The sequence below is a fragment of the Bombina bombina genome, unplaced genomic scaffold (assembly GCF_027579735.1).
Source record: "Bombina bombina isolate aBomBom1 unplaced genomic scaffold, aBomBom1.pri scaffold_497, whole genome shotgun sequence".
NCBI lineage: Eukaryota > Metazoa > Chordata > Amphibia > Anura > Bombinatoridae > Bombina > Bombina bombina.
This window is the reverse complement of record NW_026511677.1, coordinates 362,220-381,798: the sequence shown is the minus strand read 5'-3', so window position 1 is coordinate 381,798 and position 19,579 is coordinate 362,220. Positions and strand designations below refer to the sequence as shown.

Sequence of the window (19,579 nt, the reverse complement as noted above, 5' to 3'; positions counted from 1 at the left end):
TGGTGGCTGCACATAGATGCCTCGTGTGATTGGCTCACCCATGTGTATTGCTATTTCTTCAACAAAGGATATCTAAAGAATGAAACAAATTAGATAATATAAGTAAATTGGAATGTTGTTAAAAATTGTATTCTGTACCTGAATCATGAAAGAAAAATTTTGGGTTTAGTGTCTCTTTAAGACACATTTGTGCTCCTCAGCCTACCTCAGTATGCTCTCAAGAAATAAAGCTAATTTTCAGAAAAAGGGTGAGTTAAATTTTGATAATATAAGAAATCGTAATTTTTTATTTTAAAAAAATGTCAAAATTGTACAATTTGTTTGAATCATGAAAGAAAGTTTATTTTTTACTTAAATCTTCCTTTAAATATCAAGCAAAGCTATAAAGCAGAGTATTTTAGTTAGTCTAAGCTCTGCTTCAAGCTCAAAATTAGTTACACCACAAATTAGGTTTTTTTAATTTTCAAATTTGACAGAATATAGAAAACTAAAAAACACTATAGAGATATTGGTGATTTAACCAACACTGCCATCCTGTGGCTTAACATAAATAATGAATGAATGCAATCATAAAAATATATATACAGTATAAATATACAGTATATATAAATAATATTTACACCTTACTAGAGAAACAGCATTAAATAATGCAATATACATAAACACATCTAAAGAAATGAATTTGTTTTAAAATACACATCATGTGGGTATACCAGCCTCAGCACTAGACACTTAATAAAGGGACATAACACTCCAAAAATGTATTTCATGATTCAGATAGAACATACAATTTTAAACAACTTTCCAGTTTACTTCTAGGGGCCCCTGTTTCCGCGCAAAAACAGCAGTTATGAAGCAGCGGTCAAATCGAATACGATCAGGTTTATTGACACCCCTGCTAGCGGTCGATTGGCCGCGAATCTGCAGGGGCGGCATTGCACCAGCAGTTTACATGAACTGCTTGTGCAATAATAAATGCCGGCAGCGTATGCTGTCGGCATTTATCGATGTGCAGCGGACATGATACACTACATCGTATCATGTCCGCTTGCACTATGATAAATTGGCCCACTAGAATCAAATTTATTGTGGAATAATAATAATGATTCAATTAATCACTGGGTAGGAGCCCATTGCAATTTTCAAAGTGAATTGTGGATCTTCTATTATTTAAAAGGTTTGCACTTTAAAATAGAAAAAATAAAGATTTTGGACAAATTTAAGTAACCAACACAGAAATGTTTCCAGCAGAGACCCCTGTCCTAGATAAAGTCCTCATTCACAAAAAAACAGGTACATTAAATTTTCTCATTTAGTCTTCTGAACTTTTTCCCCAAAACCCAGTGCAATGATACTACATACCTTCGCGACCTTCTTTTTATATTTTATTCATAATTGTAGCCACACATGAAAGTTTAGTAAAATCTTGTACACCGTACACACTGTCATATAACGCACACCACACATTCTCCTACAATATACACAAACGGCTCACACACTCTCATACCACACAAATTTAATGTGGAATAATAATAATGATTCAGTTAATCAGTGGATAGGAGCCCATTGTAATTTCAAAGTGAATTGTGGATCTTCTATTATTTGAAAGGTATGCACTTTTTAAAAATAAAAAGTTTTTCTAAAATTTTGGACAAATTTAAAAGGATACTAAATTCAATTTTTTTCTTTAATGATTCGGATAGAGCATGCAATTTTAAGCAAGTTTCTAATTTACTATTATCAAATTTTCTTTGTTCTCTTGCTATCTTTAGTTAGAAAGCAGGAATGTATATGCTGGCGTGGTTGCAGAGAAGTAGGTTTGGACCTGCATATCTGGTGGGCATGCCCAAAGTTTTCGCCACTGTGGGAGGACATTGGGGCACTATGTAACTCACTCTGTCTTGTACCCATGTTGACCCCTTCTAATGCCTTACTACATGTTCTGGAGAAAAGAATATCAAATACGTCAAAGAGACTGATGATCTATATTTTAAAAGCTACTAGACCCTGGCACAACAGAAAAATACTTTTTTTTAATTTAATTGATCAAATGGAAAAGTATTGGTCTGTTTTTGTTACCTGGTTACTTAAATGACTTGCCCTTTTCTTTATTTTTCTCCTTCTCCATAACCACAGTGTGAGACAGTAGTATTCTCTTTGTCTTTCCTTTTTTTTTTTCTCTTCCCCTATCCTTATCCCTTCCTATCCTTATATTAATAATTTCACAAATATAAGAGTACACCTGAGAATGACATTTTGCAATTTAAAGAGGTAATGCACAATACCGCAACTATTGTAACAACAAAATGTCTGGACTCTGTTTTTGCTAATAATCATTAAGACAAATATGTTTACAAGCGAACAAAATATCTGTAACCATGTATAAATTGACGATTTTATGCGTTGTAATATTGTTTTATTTTTGAAAAATCAATAAAAACATTTAAACAATTAAAAAAAAAAAAAAGCAGGAATGTAAAGCTTAGAAGCCAGTCCATTTTTGGTTCAAAATCTGGGTTACACTTGCTTATTGGTTAGCTGAATGTAGTCACCAATAAGCAAGCGCTATCCAGGGTACTGAAGCTAAAATGGTCCGACTCCTAAGCTTTACATTTCTTTTTAAATAAAGATAGCAAGAGAACGAAAAAAAATTGATAATAGGAGAAAATTAGAAAGTTGCTTAAAATTGCATGCTCTATCTGAATCATTAAAGAATAAAAATTAGGTTTAGTATCCCTTTAACGACACACGTCGTACAGGGTACGTCACACACAAACTGGTCTTTAAAGACCAGCGATGTACCCTGTACGTCGTTAAGGGTTTCAAGCGGCTGGAAGTGATCCTGATAACTTCCTGCCACTTTCAAGGTATTGCCGTGATGCCTCTGTGGCCCTCTCTGCATCGGCCAACGATGGTGCCGATCGTTGGTGGGTGGGAGCAGCTGCAGGGAGGTGGGTAGGAGGCCCATCGCTGGGGAATTTCCTTCCGGCAAGCAGATATCGATGTCGGTTCCACGCAGGAGCGCACGGGGGAGGTGAAGGGCGGGTGCTCGCACACCCGCGATTTGGCAACATAAAAAACATAATTTATGTAAGAACTTACCTGATAAATTCATTTCTTTCATATTAGCAAGAGTCCATGAGCTAGTGACGTATGGGATATACATTCCTACCAGGAGGGGCAAAGTTTCCCAAACCTCAAAATGCCTATAAATACACCCCTCACCACACCCACAATTCAGTTTAACGAATAGCCAAGAAGTGGGGTGATAAGAAAAAAGTGCGAAAGCATATAAAATAAGGAATTGGAATAATTGTGCTTTATACAAAAATCATAACCACCACAAAAAAAGGGCGGGCCTCATGGACTCTTGCTAATATGAAAGAAATGAATTTATCAGGTAAGTTCTTACATAAATTATGTTTTCTTTCATGTAATTAGCAAGAGTCCATGAGCTAGTGACGTATGGGATAATGATTACCCAAGATGTGGATCTTTCCACACAAGAGTCACTAGAGAGGGAGGGATAAAATAAAGACAGCCAATTCCTGCTGAAAATAATCCACACCCAAAATAAAGTTTAATGAAAAACATAAGCAGAAGATTCAGACTGAAACCGCTGCCTGAAGTACTTTTCTACCAAAAACTGCTTCAGAAGAAGAAAATACATCAAAATGGTAGAATTTAGTAAAAGTATGCAAAGAGGACCAAGTTGCTGCTTTGCAAATCTGATCAACCGAAGCTTCATTCCTAAACGCCCAGGAAGTAGAAACTGACCTGGTAGAATGAGCTGTAATCCTCTGAGGCGGAGTTTTACCCGACTCAACATAGGCAAGATGAATTAAAGATTTCAACCAAGATGCCAAAGAAATGGCAGAAGCTTTCTGGCCTTTTCTAGAACCGGAAAAGATAACAAATAGACTAGAAGTCTTTCGGAAAGACTTAGTAGCTTCAACATAATATTTCAAAGCTCTAACAACATCCAAAGAATGCAATGATTTCTCCTTAGAATTCTTAGGATTAGGACATAATGAAGGAACCACAATTTCTCTACTAATGTTGTTGGAATTCACAACTTTAGGTAAAAATTCAAAAGAAGTTCGCAACACCGCCTTATCCTGATGAAAAATCAGAAAAGGAGACTCACAAGAAAGAGCAGATAATTCAGAAACTCTTCTGGCAGAAGAGATGGCCAAAAGGAACAAAACTTTCCAAGAAAGTAATTTAATGTCCAATGAATGCATAGGTTCAAAAGGAGGAGCTTGAAGAGCTCCCAGAACCAAATTCAAACTCCAGGGAGGAGAAATTGACTTAATGACAGGTTTTATACGAACCAAAGCTTGTACAAAACAATGAATATCAGGAAGAATAGCAATCTTTCTGTGAAAAAGAACAGAAAGAGCAGAGATTTGTCCTTTCAAGGAACTTGCAGACAAACCCTTATCTAAACCATCCTGAAGAAACTGTAAAATTCTCGGTATTCTAAAAGAATGCCAAGAAAAATGATGAGAAAGACACCAAGAAATATAAGTCTTCCAGACTCTATAATATATCTCTCTAGATACAGATTTACGAGCCTGTAACATAGTATTAATCACAGAGTCAGAGAAACCTCTTTGACCAAGAATCAAGCGTTCAATCTCCATACCTTTAAATTTAAGGATTTCAGATCCTGATGGAAAAAAAGGACCTTGTGACAGAAGGTCTGGTCTTAGCGGAAGAGTCCACGGTTGGCAAGAGGCCATCCGGACAAGATCCGCATACCAAAACCTGTGAGGCCATGCCGGAGCTACCAGCAGAACAAACGAGCATTCCTTCAGAATCTTGGAGATTACTCTTGGAAGAAGAACTAGAGGTGGAAAGATATAGGCAGGATGATACTTCCAAGGAAGTGATAATGCATCCACTGCCTCCGCCTGAGGATCCCGGGATCTGGACAGATACCTGGGAAGTTTCTTGTTTAGATGAGACGCCATCAGATCTATTTCTGGAAGTTCCCACATTTGAACAATCTGAAGAAATACCTCTGGGTGAAGAGACCATTCGCCCGGATGCAACGTTTGGCGACTGAGATAATCCGCTTCCCAATTGTCTACACCTGGGATATGAACCGCAGAGATTAGACAGGAGCTGGATTCCGCCCAAACCAAAATTCGAGATACTTCTTTCATAGCCAGAGGACTGTGAGTCCCTCCTTGATGATTGATGTATGCCACAGTTGTGACATTGTCTGTCTGAAAACAAATGAACGATTCTCTCTTCAGAAGAAGCCAAAACTGAAGAGCTCTGAAAATTGCACGGAGTTCCAAAATATTGATCGGTAATCTCACCTCCTGAGATTCCCAAACTCCTTGTGCCGTCAGAGATCCCCACACAGCTCCCCAACCTGTGAGACTTGCATCTGTTGAAATTACAGTCCAGGTCGGAAGCACAAAAGAAGCCCCCTGAATTAAACGATGGTGATCTGTCCACCACGTTAGAGAGTGTCGAACAATCGGTTTTAAAGATATTAATTGAGATATATTTGTGTAATCCTTGCACCATTGATTCAGCATACAGAGCTGAAGAGGTCGCATGTGAAAACGAGCAAAGGGGATCGCGTCCGATGCAGCAGTCATAAGACCTAGAATTTCCATGCATAAGGCTACCGAAGGGAATGATTGTGACTGAAGGTTTCGACAAGCTGAAATCAATTTTAGACGTCTCTTGTCTGTTAAAGACAGAGTCATGGACACTGAATCTATCTGGAAACCCAGAAAGGTTACCCTTGTCTGAGGAATCAATGAACTTTTTGGTAAATTGATCCTCCAACCATGATCTTGAAGAAACAACACAAGTCGATTCGTATGAGATTCTGCTAAATGTAAAGACTGAGCAAGTACCAAGATATCGTCCAAATAAGGAAATACCACAATACCCTGTTCTCTGATTACAGACAGAAGGGCACCGAGAACCTTTGTAAAAATTCTTGGAGCTGTAGCTAGGCCAAACGGCAGAGCCACAAACTGGTAATGCTTGTCCAGAAAAGAGAATCTCAGGAACTGATAATGATCTGGATGAATCGGAATATGCAGATATGCATCCTGTAAATCTATTGTGGACATATAATGCCCTTGCTGAACAAAAGGCAAGATAGTCCTTACAGTTACCATCTTGAACGTTGGTATCCTTACATAACGATTCAATATTTTTAGATCCAGAACTGGTCTGAAGGAATTCTCCTTCTTTGGTACAATGAAGAGATTTGAATAAAACCCCATCCCCTGTTCCGGAACTGGAACTGGCATAATTACTCCAGCCAACTCTAAATCTGAAACACAATTCAGAAATGCTTGAGCTTTCACTGGATTTACTGGGACACGGGAAAGAAAAAATCTCTTTGCAGGAGGTCTCATCTTGAAACCAATTCTGTACCCTTCTGAAACAATGTTCTGAATCCAAAGATTGTGAACAGAATTGATCCAAATTTCTTTGAAAAAACGTAACCTGCCCCCTACCAGCTGAGCTGGAATGAGGGCCGCACCTTCATGAGGACTTAGAAGCAGGCTTTGCCTTTCTAGCAGGCTTGGATTTATTCCAGACTGGAGAAGGTTTCCAAACTGAAACTGCTCCTGAGGATGAAGGATTAGGCTTTTGTTCTTTGTTGAAACGAAAGGAACGAAAACGATTATTAGCCCTGTTTTTACCTTTAGATTTTTTATCCTGTGGTAAAAAAGTTCCTTTCCCACCAGTAACAGTTGAGATAATAGAATCCAACTGAGAACCAAATAATTTGTTACCCTGGAAAGAAATGGAAAGTAGAGTTGATTTAGAAGCCATATCAGCATTCCAAGTCTTAAGCCATAAAGCTCTTCTAGCTAAAATAGCTAGAGACATAAACCTGACATCAACTCTGATAATATCAAAAATGGCATCACAGATAAAATTATTAGCATGCTGAAGAAGAATAATAATATCATGAGAATCATGATATTTTACTTGTTGCGCTAAAGTTTCCAACCAAAAAGTTGAAGCTGCAGCAACATCAGCCAAAGATATAGCAGGTCTAAGAAGATTACCTGAACACAGATAAGCTTTTCTTAGAAAGGATTCAATTTTCCTATCTAAAGGATCCTTAAACGAAGTACCATCTGACGTAGGAATAGTAGTACGTTTAGCAAGGGTAGAAATAGCCCCATCAACTTTAGGGATTTTGTCCCAAAATTCTAATCTGTCAGACGGCACAGGATATAATTGCTTAAAACGTTTAGAAGGAGTAAATGAATTACCCAATTTATCCCATTCTTTGGAAATTACTGCAGAAATAGCATTAGGAACAGGAAAAACTTCTGGAATAACCACAGGAGATTTAAATACCTTATCCAAACGTTTAGAATTAGTATCAAGAGGACCAGAATCCTCTATTTCTAAAGCAATTAGTACTTCTTTAAGTAAAGAACGAATAAATTCCATTTTAAATAAATATGAAGATTTATCAGCATCAATCTCTGAGACAGAATCCTCTGAACCAGAAGAGTCATCAGAATCAGAATGATGATGTTTATTTAAAAATTCATCTGTAGGGAGAGAAGTTTTAAAAGATTTTTTACGTTTACTAGAAGGAGAAATAACAGACATAGCCTTCTTTATGGATTCAGAAACAAAATCTCTTATGTTATCAGGAACATTCTGCACCTTAGATGTTGAAGGAACTGCAACAGACAATGGTACTTTACTAAAGGAAATATTATCTGCATTAACAAGTTTGTCATGACAATTAATACAAACAACAGCCGGAGGAATGGCTACCAAAAGTTTACAGCAGATACACTTAGCTTTGGTAGATCCAGCACTAGACAGCGATTTTCCTGTAGTATCTTCTGACTCAGATGCAACGTGAGACATCTTGCAATATGTAAGAGAAAAAACAACATATAAAGCAAAATTGATCAAATTCCTTAAATGACAGTTTCAGGAATGGGAAAAAATGCCAAAGAACAAGCTTCTAGCAACCAGAAGCAATGAAAAATGAGACTTAAATAATGTGGAGACAAAAAGCGACGCCCATATTTTTTTAGCGGCAAAAAAGACGCCCACATTATTTGGCGCAAAATAACGTAAAAAAAAACGCAACTTCCGGTGACACGTATGACGCCGGAAACGGAAAAGATTTTTTGCGCCAAAAAAGTCAGCGCCAAGAATGACGCAATAAAATGAAGCATTTTCAGCCCCCGCGAGCCTAACAGCCCACAGGGAAAAAGAGTAAAATTTTTGAAGGTAAGAAAAAATGATTAATTCAAATGCATTATCCCAAATATGAAACTGACTGTCTGAAAAATAAGGAATGTTGAATATTCTGAGTCAAGGCAAATAAATGTTTGAATACATATATTTAGAACTTTATAAACAAAGTGCCCAACCATAGCTTAGAGTGTCACAGAAAATAAGATTTACTTACCCCAGGACACTCATCTACATGTTTGTAGAAAGCCAAACCAGTACTGAAACGAGAATCAGCAGAGGTAATGGTATATATAAGAGTATATTGTCGATCTGAAAAGGGAGGTAAGAGATGAATCTCTACGACCGATAACAGAGAACCTATGAAATAGACCCCGTAGAAGGAGATCACTGCATTCAAATAGGCAATACTCTCCTCACATCCCTCTGACATTCACTGCACGCTGAGAGGAAAACCGGGCTCCAACTTGCTGCGGAGCGCATATCAACGTAGAATCTAGCACAAACTTACTTCACCACCTCCATCGGAGGCAAAGTTTGTAAAACTGAATTGTGGGTGTGGTGAGGGGTGTATTTATAGGCATTTTGAGGTTTGGGAAACTTTGCCCCTCCTGGTAGGAATGTATATCCCATACGTCACTAGCTCATGGACTCTTGCTAATTACATGAAAGAAAAACTAAAGTGCTGGGAGAGATTGCTGGGAGAGGGTCGTGGGTGGCAGAGGAGGGGGGGATACTTTTACCCAAAATGGTGGCGAATAGTTAGTGGGGGAGGTTTAGAGAGCTCTCTGTGGGGGATCAGGGAGGTTGGGAGCTAAGGGGGGATCCTACACAGCAGAATATGATTTAAAAATAATAATAATAATAAAAAAACTTTTGTTTTAGTACTGGCAGACTTTCTGCCAGTACTTAAGATGGCGGTAACAATTGTGGGGTGGGGGGAGGGAAGAGAGCTGTTTGGGAGGGATCAGGGGGTGGGATGTGTCAGGTTGGAGGCTAATCTCTACACTAAAGCTAAAATTAACCCTTCAAGCACCCTACAAGCTACCTAATTAATCCTGTCACTGCTAGGCATAATACAAGTGTGGTGCGCAGCGGCATTTAGCGGCCTTCTAATTACCAAAAAGTAGTGCCAAAGCCATATATGTCTGCTATTTCTGAACAAATGGGATCCCAGAGAAGCATTTACAACCATTTGTGCCATAGTTGCACAAGCTGTTTGTAAATAATTTCAGTGAGAAACCTAATGTTTGTGAAAAAGTTAACATTTTTTGTTATTTGATCGCATTTTGCGGTGAAATGGTGGCATGAAATATATAAAAATGGGCCTAGATCAATACTTTGGGTTGTCTACTACACTAACCTAAAACTGAAATTAACCCTACAAGCGCCATATAAGCTACCTAATTAACCCCTTCACTGCTGGACCTAATACAATTGTGGTGCGCAGCGGCATTTAGCGGCCTTCTAATTACCAAAGAGTAATGCCACAGCCATAAATATCTGCTATTTCTGAACAAAGGGGATCCAAGATTTACAACCTATTGTGCCATAATTGCACAAGCTGTTTGTAAATATTTTCAGTGAGAAACCTAAAGTTTGTAAAAAAAAAAGTTTGTGAAAAAGTGAATGATTTTTTTTTTTATTTGATCGCATTTGGCGGTGAAATGGTGGCATGAAATATACCAAAATGGGTCAAGATCAATAAAAAAAAATGTAAAAATAGCCCTGGTCCTTAAGGGAAAGAAATTGAAAAATGGCCTTGTCCTTAAGGGGTTAAGTAACAACACACAGACATTTTTCAAGCAGAGACCCCTGTCCTAGATAAAGTCCTCATTCACAAAAAACAAAAGAACAGGAACATTCAATTTTCTCATTTAGTCCTCTAGGACAGAGTTGTTCAGTGCAATGACACCACATACCTTCACGACCCTATTTTGATACTTTATTCCTGATTGTAATCACACTTGAAAGTTTTGTAAAAGGTAACACACACACACAATCTTGTACACCACACACACTCTTATATAACACACATCACACATTCTCCTACAATACACAGCACACACACACAACACGCACACACTCTCCTACAACACACACAATCTTGTACACCACACCCACTCTTATATAACACACATCACACATTCTCCTACAATACACAGCACACACACAACACGCACACACTCTCCTACAACACACACACACAATTCGCGACCCAGTAAATAAGGTGTTGGTTTGAAAAACCCTGCTCTAGAACTTAGATCTAAAGATTAATTTGAATACTTAGCCCAAATAGGTTGTCCTTTCTAATATAAACGTACACATTTGTATCTACTGTCGTCACCTGTCTCATACATTTTACAGAATAGATTTGCTGTTATATTGTATGTTCTTTTATACTAGATGTGAAGTTTTAAAAAAAGATTTCAAATTTTCATTCATTTTACAGGTACTTATACCAATGATCCGGTGTAATTCTCATAAAGAAAGAATCCGGGGTGAATTGAAAGCCAGGATTCCTGGCATTTACAGCCTAATATTTGACAACACTTTTTCCAGGTATGTAATGTTTTAGAATGTATAAGGGCTTATTTACTCACAACATATCTTTATAGGTTATATAGATTCCATTCACTAAACTGAGAAATGAGTGCGCTTTAGTGAATACGCTTCATAAACTAACAGAGGCTCAAGCAACCCAATTTCATGATATAGCATGTAATTTAAACAAATTTCAAAATTACTTCTATTATCTAATTTGCTTAATTTCCTTGGTATGCTTTGTTTAAAATCATACCTAGGTCGGCTCAAGAGCAGGACTATTCTACTGAAAGCTATCTGCGGATTGGTGGTTGTCCATATATGCCTCTTGTCATTGGCTCATCCTATGTGTTCAGCTAGCTCCCAGTAGTGAATTTTTGCTCCTTCAACAAATGATACCAAGAGAGTGAAGCAAAATTGATAACAGAAGTAAAATGGAAAGTTGTTTAAAATTGTATGATCTATCCAAATTATGAAAAGAAATTCGGTTTCATGTCCCTTTAGTCAGAAGAGATGGCATACCACTGTAAAATATAGTGGTACTTCTCTTTGGTGAAATTGTAGCTGATTTGTGCAAGTCACCAACTCCAGACTAAGCAAGACCTCCCCACTCCTGAATTTTTCCTGCACCAAATTAAATTGTAGTTTTTACACACTGTGGTGTTAGCCTATCAAGTTACTTTCTCCACACATGAATTTGATTCCACAGTAAGTGGGACTTTTTCCCAGTTCTCATAAAAGCAGTGGTTTAGAGACCCATACTGTCTGCCATAAAGACAACACCTTTATCAGGTTTGGGGTTTTTCTTTTTTTTTGTGGGGGGGGGGGTTGTGTACTGTTATAGGGCATTCCTAGTTCAGCAGGACTTGAATTGTGTTAATGCAGATGCTTTTCTATTACATAATGTTAGCTTCATATACTAGTCCTCTGGTGCAGTTGTCACTTTAGGTCTTGGTTTTGTTTTGGATGAAAATGATTTGGTTTAAGAAAATATCCAGCGAATACACATGCTCGCTATACTGATAATGCATCTTTCTCCAACATTGGTGTGTCCGGTCCACGGCGTCATCCATTACTTGTGGGAAATATTCTCTTCCCCAACAGGAAATGGCAAAGAGCACAGCAAAAGCTGCCCATATAGCCCCTCCTCAGGCTCCGCCCCCCAGTCATTCTCTTTGCCGCTCTGAACAAGTAGCATCTCCACGGAGATGGTGAAGAGTATGTGGTGTTTAGTTGTAGTTTTTTATTCTGCTATCAAGAGTTTGTTATTTTAAAATAGTGCCGGTTTGTACTATTTACTCTAAAACAGAAAGGGATGAAGAGTTCTGTTTAAAAGAGGAGTATGATTTTAGCAGCAGTAACTAAAATCAATTGCTGTTCCCACGCAGGACTGTTGAGCCCAGAGAACTTCAGTTGGGGGGAACAGTTAGCAGACTTTTCTGCTCAAGGTATGACTAGTCCATTTTCTAACAAGACTGTGTAATGCTAGAAGACTGTCATTTTCCCTCTTGGGGATCGGTAAGCCATTTTCTTAGACTCTTAACAGAATGAAGGCTTATTATGGGCTATACACTGGTTGACACTCTTGTGGGCTAAATCGATTGCTTTATTTAAGTTTTTTATGAAATCTGAGGTGATTTATAAAACTTTTATTGCGGGGGAACGTTTTTAGGTGCCAGGCAGTTGTTTAGACACCTTTCCAGTCAGGAAGGGCCTTTCACTATAGTAGGCAGAGCCTCATTTGCGCGCCATAATTGCGCAGTTTCTTTTGGATGCAGTGCATGCAGCTGCATGTGAGAGGGTCTGGTGATCATTGAAAACGTTCCTGGAAGGCGTAATTTGGTATCGTATAACTCCTAAGGACAGGTGAAGTCGCAGCAAACGCTGTGGCTGGGACTGTAGTGGGGTTAAAAATTGTTATTTGATTAAACGGCTCCGGTTTCCTCATTTAAGGGGTTAAAAGCTTGAAATTTGGGGTAGAATACTTTTAAAGCATTAAGACACTGTGGTGAAAATTTGGTAAAGATTGGATATTTGCTTCATAGTTTTTCACACATTCAGAAATAAAGTGTGCTCTGTTTAACATTTAAAGAGACAGTAACGGTTTTGTTTTAAAACGTTTTTTTTGCATTATTAGCCTGTTTAAGCCTGTCTAACATGTCTGTACCTTCAGATAGAACATGTTCTGTATGTATGGAGGCCAAGGTGGTCCCCCCTTCAAATGTATGTGATAATTGTGCCATGGCGTCCAGACAAAGTAAGGACAGTACTGTCACATTTAATAAGGTTGCCCAAGATGATTCCTCAAATGAAGGTAGTGGGGATAGTTCATCATCCTCTCATTCTGTGTCAACACCAGTTATGCCCGCGCAGGCGACCCCTAGTACATCTAGCGCGCCAATGCTTGTTACTATGCAACAATTAACGGCAGTAATGGATAATTCCATAGCTAATATTTTATCCAAAATGCCAGCATTTCAGAGAAAGCGTGATTGCTCAGTTTTAAATACAGTGGAGCAAGAAGGCGCTGACGATAGTTTATCTGTCATACCCTCACACCAGTCAGAAGTGGCAGTGAGGGAGGGTTTGTCGGAGGGAGAACTTTCAGATTCAGGAAGAATTTCTCAACAGGCAGAACCTGATGTTGTGATGTTTAAATTTAAGTTAGAGCATCTCCGCGCATTACTTAAGGTCTGGATGATTGTGACTCTTTGGTCATTCCAGAAAAATTGTGCAAGATGGACAAATTCTTAGAGGTCCCGGTGCACCCTGATGCCTTTCCGATCCTTAAAAGGGTGGCGGACATAGTGAATAAGGAGTGGGAGAAACCAGGCATACCCTTTGACCCAAGGAAGGACACATGGCAAACAGTCCCTAAGGTTGAGGGGGCAGTTTCTACCCTAGCCAAACGCACAACTATTCCCATTGAGGACAATTGTGCTTTCAAAGATCCTATGGATAAAAAATTGGAGGGTTTGCTTAAAAAGATTTTTGTTCAGCAAGGTTACCTCCTCCAACCAATTTCGTGCATTATTCCTGTCACTACGGCGGCGTGTTTCTGGTTCGATGAACTAGAAAAGTCGCTTAATATGGAGACTCCATATGAGGAAGTCATGGACAGAATTCACGCACTTAAGTTAGCTAATTCCTTTATTTTAGATGCCGCTTTGCAATTAGCGAGATTAGCGGCGAAAAATTCAGGGTTTGCAATTGTGGCGCGCAGAGCGCTCTGGCTAAAGTCTTGGTCGGCGGATGTATATTCCAAGACAAAATTGCTTAATATCCCTTTCAAAGGTAAGACCCTTTTTGGGCCAGAATTGAAAGAAATTATTTCAGACATCACTGGGGGGAAGGGCCATGCCCTCCCACAGGATAGGCCTTTCAAGGCTAAGAATAAGTCCAATTTTCGTTCCTTTCGCAATTTCAGGAACGGACCGGCTTCTAACTCTGCAGCCTCTAGACAAGAGGGTAACGCTTCCCAGGCTAAACCAGCTTGGAAACCAATGCAAGGCTGGAACAAGGGTAAACAGTCCAAGAAGCCTGCTGCTGCTACCAAGACAGCATGAAGGGGAAGCCCCCGATCCGGGACCGGATCTAGTAAGGGGCAGACTCTCTCTCTTTGCTCAGGCTTGGGCAAGAGATGTTCCGGATCCCTGGGCACTAGAAATAGTCTCTCAGGGTTATCTTCTGGAATTCAAGGAACCGCCCCCAAGGGGAAGGTTCCACATGTCTCGCTTATCTTCAGACCAAATAAAGAGACAGGCATTCTTACATTGTGTAGAAGACCTGTTAAAGATGGGAGTGATACACTCAGTTCCAACTGTGGAACAAGGTCAGGGGTTTTACTCAAACCTGTTTGTAGTTCCCAAAAAAGAGGGAACTTTCAGACCAATTCTGGATTTAAAAATTCTAAACAAATTTCTCAGAGTTCCATCATTCAAAATGGAAACCATTCGAACAATTTTACCTACAATCCAGGAGGGTCAATATATGACTACCGTGGATTTAAAGGATGCGTACCTACATATTCCTATCCACAAAGATCATCATCAGTTCCTAAGGTTCGCCTTTCTGGACAAACATTATCAGTTCATGGCTCTTCCATTCGGGTTAGCCACTGCTCCCAGAATTTTCACAAAGGTTCTAGGGTCCCTTCTGGCGGTTCTAAGACCAAGGGGCATTGCAGTGGCACCTTATCTAGACGACATTCTAATTCAAGCGTCGTCTCTTTCCAAGGCAAAGGCTCATACAGACATTGTTCTAGCCTTTCTCAGATCTCACGGGTGGAAGGTGAACATAGAAAAGAGTTCCCTGTCTCCGTCAACAAGAGTTCCCTTTTTGGGAACAATAATAGATTCTTTAGAAATGAAGATCTTCCTGACAGAAGTCAGAAAGACAAAGCTTCTAAACGCTTGTCAAGTTCTTCACTCTATTCTGCAGCCTTCCATAGCTCAGTGCATGGAAGTAGTAGGATTGATGGTTGCAGCAATGGACATAGTTCCTTTTGCTCAAATTCATCTAAGACCATTACAACTGTGTATGCTCAATCAGTGGAATGGGGACTATGCATACTTGTCTCCACAGATTCAAGTAGACCAGATGACCAGAGACTCACTCCGTTGGTGGTTGACCCAGGATCACCTGTCTCAGGGAATGAGTTTCCGCAGACCAGAGTGGGTCATTGTCACGACCGACGCCAGTCTATTAGGCTGGGGCGCGGTCTGGGATTCCCTGAAAGCTCAGGGTCTATGGTCTCGGGAAGAGTCTCTTCTCCCGATAAACATCCTGGAACTGAGAGCGACATTCAATGCTCTCCGGGCTTGGCCTCAACTAGCGAAGGCCGGATTCATAAGATTCCAGTCAGACAACATGACGACTGTAGCTTACATCAACCATCAGGGAGGAACAAAGAGTTCCTTGGCGATGAGAGAGGTATCCAAGATCATCAAATGGGCGGAGGATCACTCCTGCCATCTATCTGCAATTCACATCCCAGGAGTAGACAACTGGGAGGCGGATTATCTGAGTCGTCAGACTTTCCATCCGGGGGAGTGGGAACTCCACCCGGAGGTTTTTGCCCAGTTGACTCAATTATGGGGCATTCCAGACATGGATCTGATGGCGTCTCGTCAGAACTTCAAGGTTCCTTGCTACGGGTCCAGATCCAGGGATCCCAAGGCGACTCTAGTGGATGCATTAGTGGCGCCTTGGTCGTTCAACCTAGCTTATGCGTTTCCACCGTTCCCTCTCCTTCCCAGGCTTGTAGCCAGGATCAAACAGGAGAAGGCCTCGGTGATTCTGATAGCTCCTGCGTGGCCGCGCAGGACTTGGTATGCAGACCTGGTGAATATGTCATCGGCTCCACCATGGAAGCTACCTTTGAGACAGGATCTTCTAGTACAAGGTCCATTCGAACATCCAAATCTAGTCTCTCTGCAGCTGACTGCTTCGAAATTGAACGCTTGATTTTATCCAAGCGTGGGTTTTCAAATTTAGTGATAGATACTCTGGTTCAAGCCAGAAAACCTGTGACTAGAAAGATTTACCATAAAATATGGAAAAAATATATCTGTTGGTGTGAATCCAAGGGATTCTCCTGGAGTAAGATTAAAATTCCTAAGATTCTCTCCTTTCTCCAAGAAGGTTTGGATAAAGGGTTGTCAGCGAGTTCTCTAAAAGGACAGATTTCTGCTTTATCTGTCTTGTTACACAAACGACTGGCAGCTGTGCCAGATGTACAAGCTTTTGTACAGGCTTTGGTCAGAATCAAGCCTGTTTACAGACCCATGACTCCTCCTTGGAGTCTAAATTTAGTTCTTTCAGTTCTTCAAGGGGTTCCGTTTGAACCTTTACATTCCATAGATATCAAGTTACTATCTTGGAGAGTTCTGTTTTTGGTTGCTATTTCTTCTGCTAGAAGAGTTTATGAATTATCTGCTTTTCAGTGTGATCCACCCTATCTGGTGTTCCATTCAGATAAGGTCGTTTTGCGTACTAAGCCTGGTTTTCTTCCAAAAGTTGTTTCCAACAAGAATATTAACCAGGAAATAGTTGTTCCTTCTCTGTGTCCAAATCCAGTTTCAAAGAAGGAACGTTTGTTACATAATTTAGATGTAGTTCGTGCTTTAAAGTTCTAATTAGAAGCAACAAAGGATTTTAGACGAACCTCATCTTTGTTTGTCGTTTACTCTGGTAAGAGGAGAGGACAAAAAGCTACTGCTACCTCTCTTTCTTTCTGGCTGAAAAGCATTATCCGATTGGCTTATGAGACTGCCGGACGTCAGCCTCCTGAACGAATCATAGCTCACTCTACTAGGGCTGTGGCTTCCACATGGGCCTTCAAGAACAAGGCTTCTGTTGATCAGATATGTAAGGCAGCGACTTGGTCTTCTCTGCACACTTTTGCCAAATTCTACAAATTTGATACTTATGCTTCTTCGGAGGCTATTTTTGGGAGAAAGGTTTTGCAAGCCGTGGTGCCTTCCATTTAGGTAACCTGATTTGCTCCCTCCCTTCATCCGTGTCCTAAAGCTTTGGTATTGGTTCCCACAAGTAATGGATGACGCCGTGGACCGGACACACCAATGTTGGAGAAAACAGAATTTATGCTTACCTGATAAATTACTTTCTCCAACGGTGTGTCCGGTCCACGGCCCGCCCTGGTTTTTTAATCAGGTTTGAAAAATTTCTTTCTCTATACACTACAGTCACCACGGCACTCTATAGTTTCTCCTTTTTTTCTCCTAACCGTCGGTCGAATGACTGGGGGGCGGAGCCTGAGGAGGGGCTATATGGGCAGCTTTTGCTGTGCTCTTTGCCATTTCCTGTTGGGGAAGAGAATATTTCCCACAAGTAATGGATGACGCCGTGGACCGGACACACCGTTGGAGAAAGTAATTTATCAGGTAAGCATAAATTCTGTTGTTCATACACATATATCTATGGTTTGGTTCATTTTACACGTCACCTATTAACTTCACTAAATAATTGACATACAAGCCTGATAAACCCACAAAATTTAATTTTTGGGGACATTAACAACTAAATACATTTCATTCACCTCCCTCTAATTATTGGGGTTGCCATTTTGGAACTAGGTTTCACTGAATGTATATGAAGCAAAGTTGTTGCATATTAGTTTACACTAGGATGAAGGGAGAGCTAGATTTCAAGATGGCGGAATCCAAAAAAATCAGGAAACTAACAAAGCAGAAAAGGAATTTGTGTTGTTTTTGAGAGAAAACAGTTTATATCTTCAGAGGTATTAGCAGCAGAAGCATTTTAGGTTTATGATCACTAAAAAAATTCACACTGACAATATATGTTGCACAATAATTCCTCTAATCCACCAGAATAATATTCAATAAATTCCAAAAGATATTCAGAAATCATTAACTGCAGAAAACAAATGTAATATTATGATCAAACCTTTAAACTGTATAACACTTTCTAATTCTTGTCTTTATCTTGTTCAGGTTCATATCCAAGAGAGTGTTTTATCACTTGACTGTTGAACAACCGGTGGTCTATGACGGAAGTGACTTTTCTTAATGGAATTAAAGAAATCTTAATGGCTTCTTTCAGATTGTTCCAAACAGTTACTGCTGCAGATCAACACTACAAGTCTAGCAGTAGACACTAAAATTAAGCAGTATTTGTATTTAGAAAAAATATACAAGCACATTATTATGACAATGCCATACCAAATATATCTATTTATATCTGTACACTGGTATAACTTTTGTCAGCAATATATTTATAAGACTGGTTTTGTAATTTGTATTTTTAAAAATAGTGCAAGAATATGCAATCAACTGTGTTATTTGGGTTCTGATGCATATATATTTTTTTTTAGTTTGCATTAAAGGGGCATTACATTTATTTCACATACGTGCATAATATACACACACACACACACGTATTATATATACTGTATATAAATATATATATATATATATATATATATACACACACAAACTTTTAAGTTCTCCATACAAAATACATTTTCAGCAATTTAAAACTTTCTTGTTTGTTTTGCAGTCCTATGATTATAATATACTGTATAATAATTTCCCTGAATATTTCATTTTGCATTGATTCACTGATTTAAAATAATATTGCCAAATTTTGTGGGTCCTTGCAAGGTTACCCAAGGGTCACAAACAGAGTAAAAACAGAAATATTGATGTTTCCTCACTAGATTTTAGGAGATCACATCAGCCATGATTCAGATGCAATAAAACAGGGTTCTCTTAAAAAAAGGGCTAATTTTTTATGATGATTCATTACAGATACATTAACCTACATAGACATTATTAACATCCTTTAAGTCTATGCATGATACTCCTTGGGATATAACTGTTACATTAGCACATATCTGCAGACTGGGATAGCTTTATACACCTAGGTCTGTTTTGCTAATAAACTTACTTTATTATCTGGTTTTAACTTGTGTCTATGATGTGGTATTTGTATGGTTTTTGTATACTAATATTTTGTTCTTCCACTAAATCCATGATTTTCTTGGAAAACCCATATAATTCGGAACCCTGAGCTTCCTGAATGCTGTGCAGAATTGCTTGATATGTGCAGAAGCTCATTTAATGTATGATGAAAGTAAAGGAGATAAACTTTACCAATAGATTTTTTAAGGGGCATATCTCTGGACTGCAAAACAATGCAAATAATGCTACCAAAATGAAAGTTCTAAATTAATTTAAAACATTTATTTCATATACAGAAATTTTACAATGTAATTACATACTATACATATATTAATACTTTTTAAAGAGGCACTGGGAACTGCAGGCTTTTT

General features: G+C 39.0%; 1 long non-coding RNA gene across 1 annotated transcript; it reads left to right on the top strand.

Moving 5' to 3' along the window:
* The first annotated feature begins 9,757 nt into the window (after positions 1-9,757).
* On the top strand, positions 9,758-19,212 carry LOC128643902 (uncharacterized). Its single transcript, XR_008399890.1, has 2 exons — positions 9,758-10,782; positions 18,240-19,212. It is a non-coding gene; the product is annotated as an uncharacterized LOC128643902 (long non-coding RNA).
* Positions 19,213-19,579: the final 367 nt, after the last annotated feature.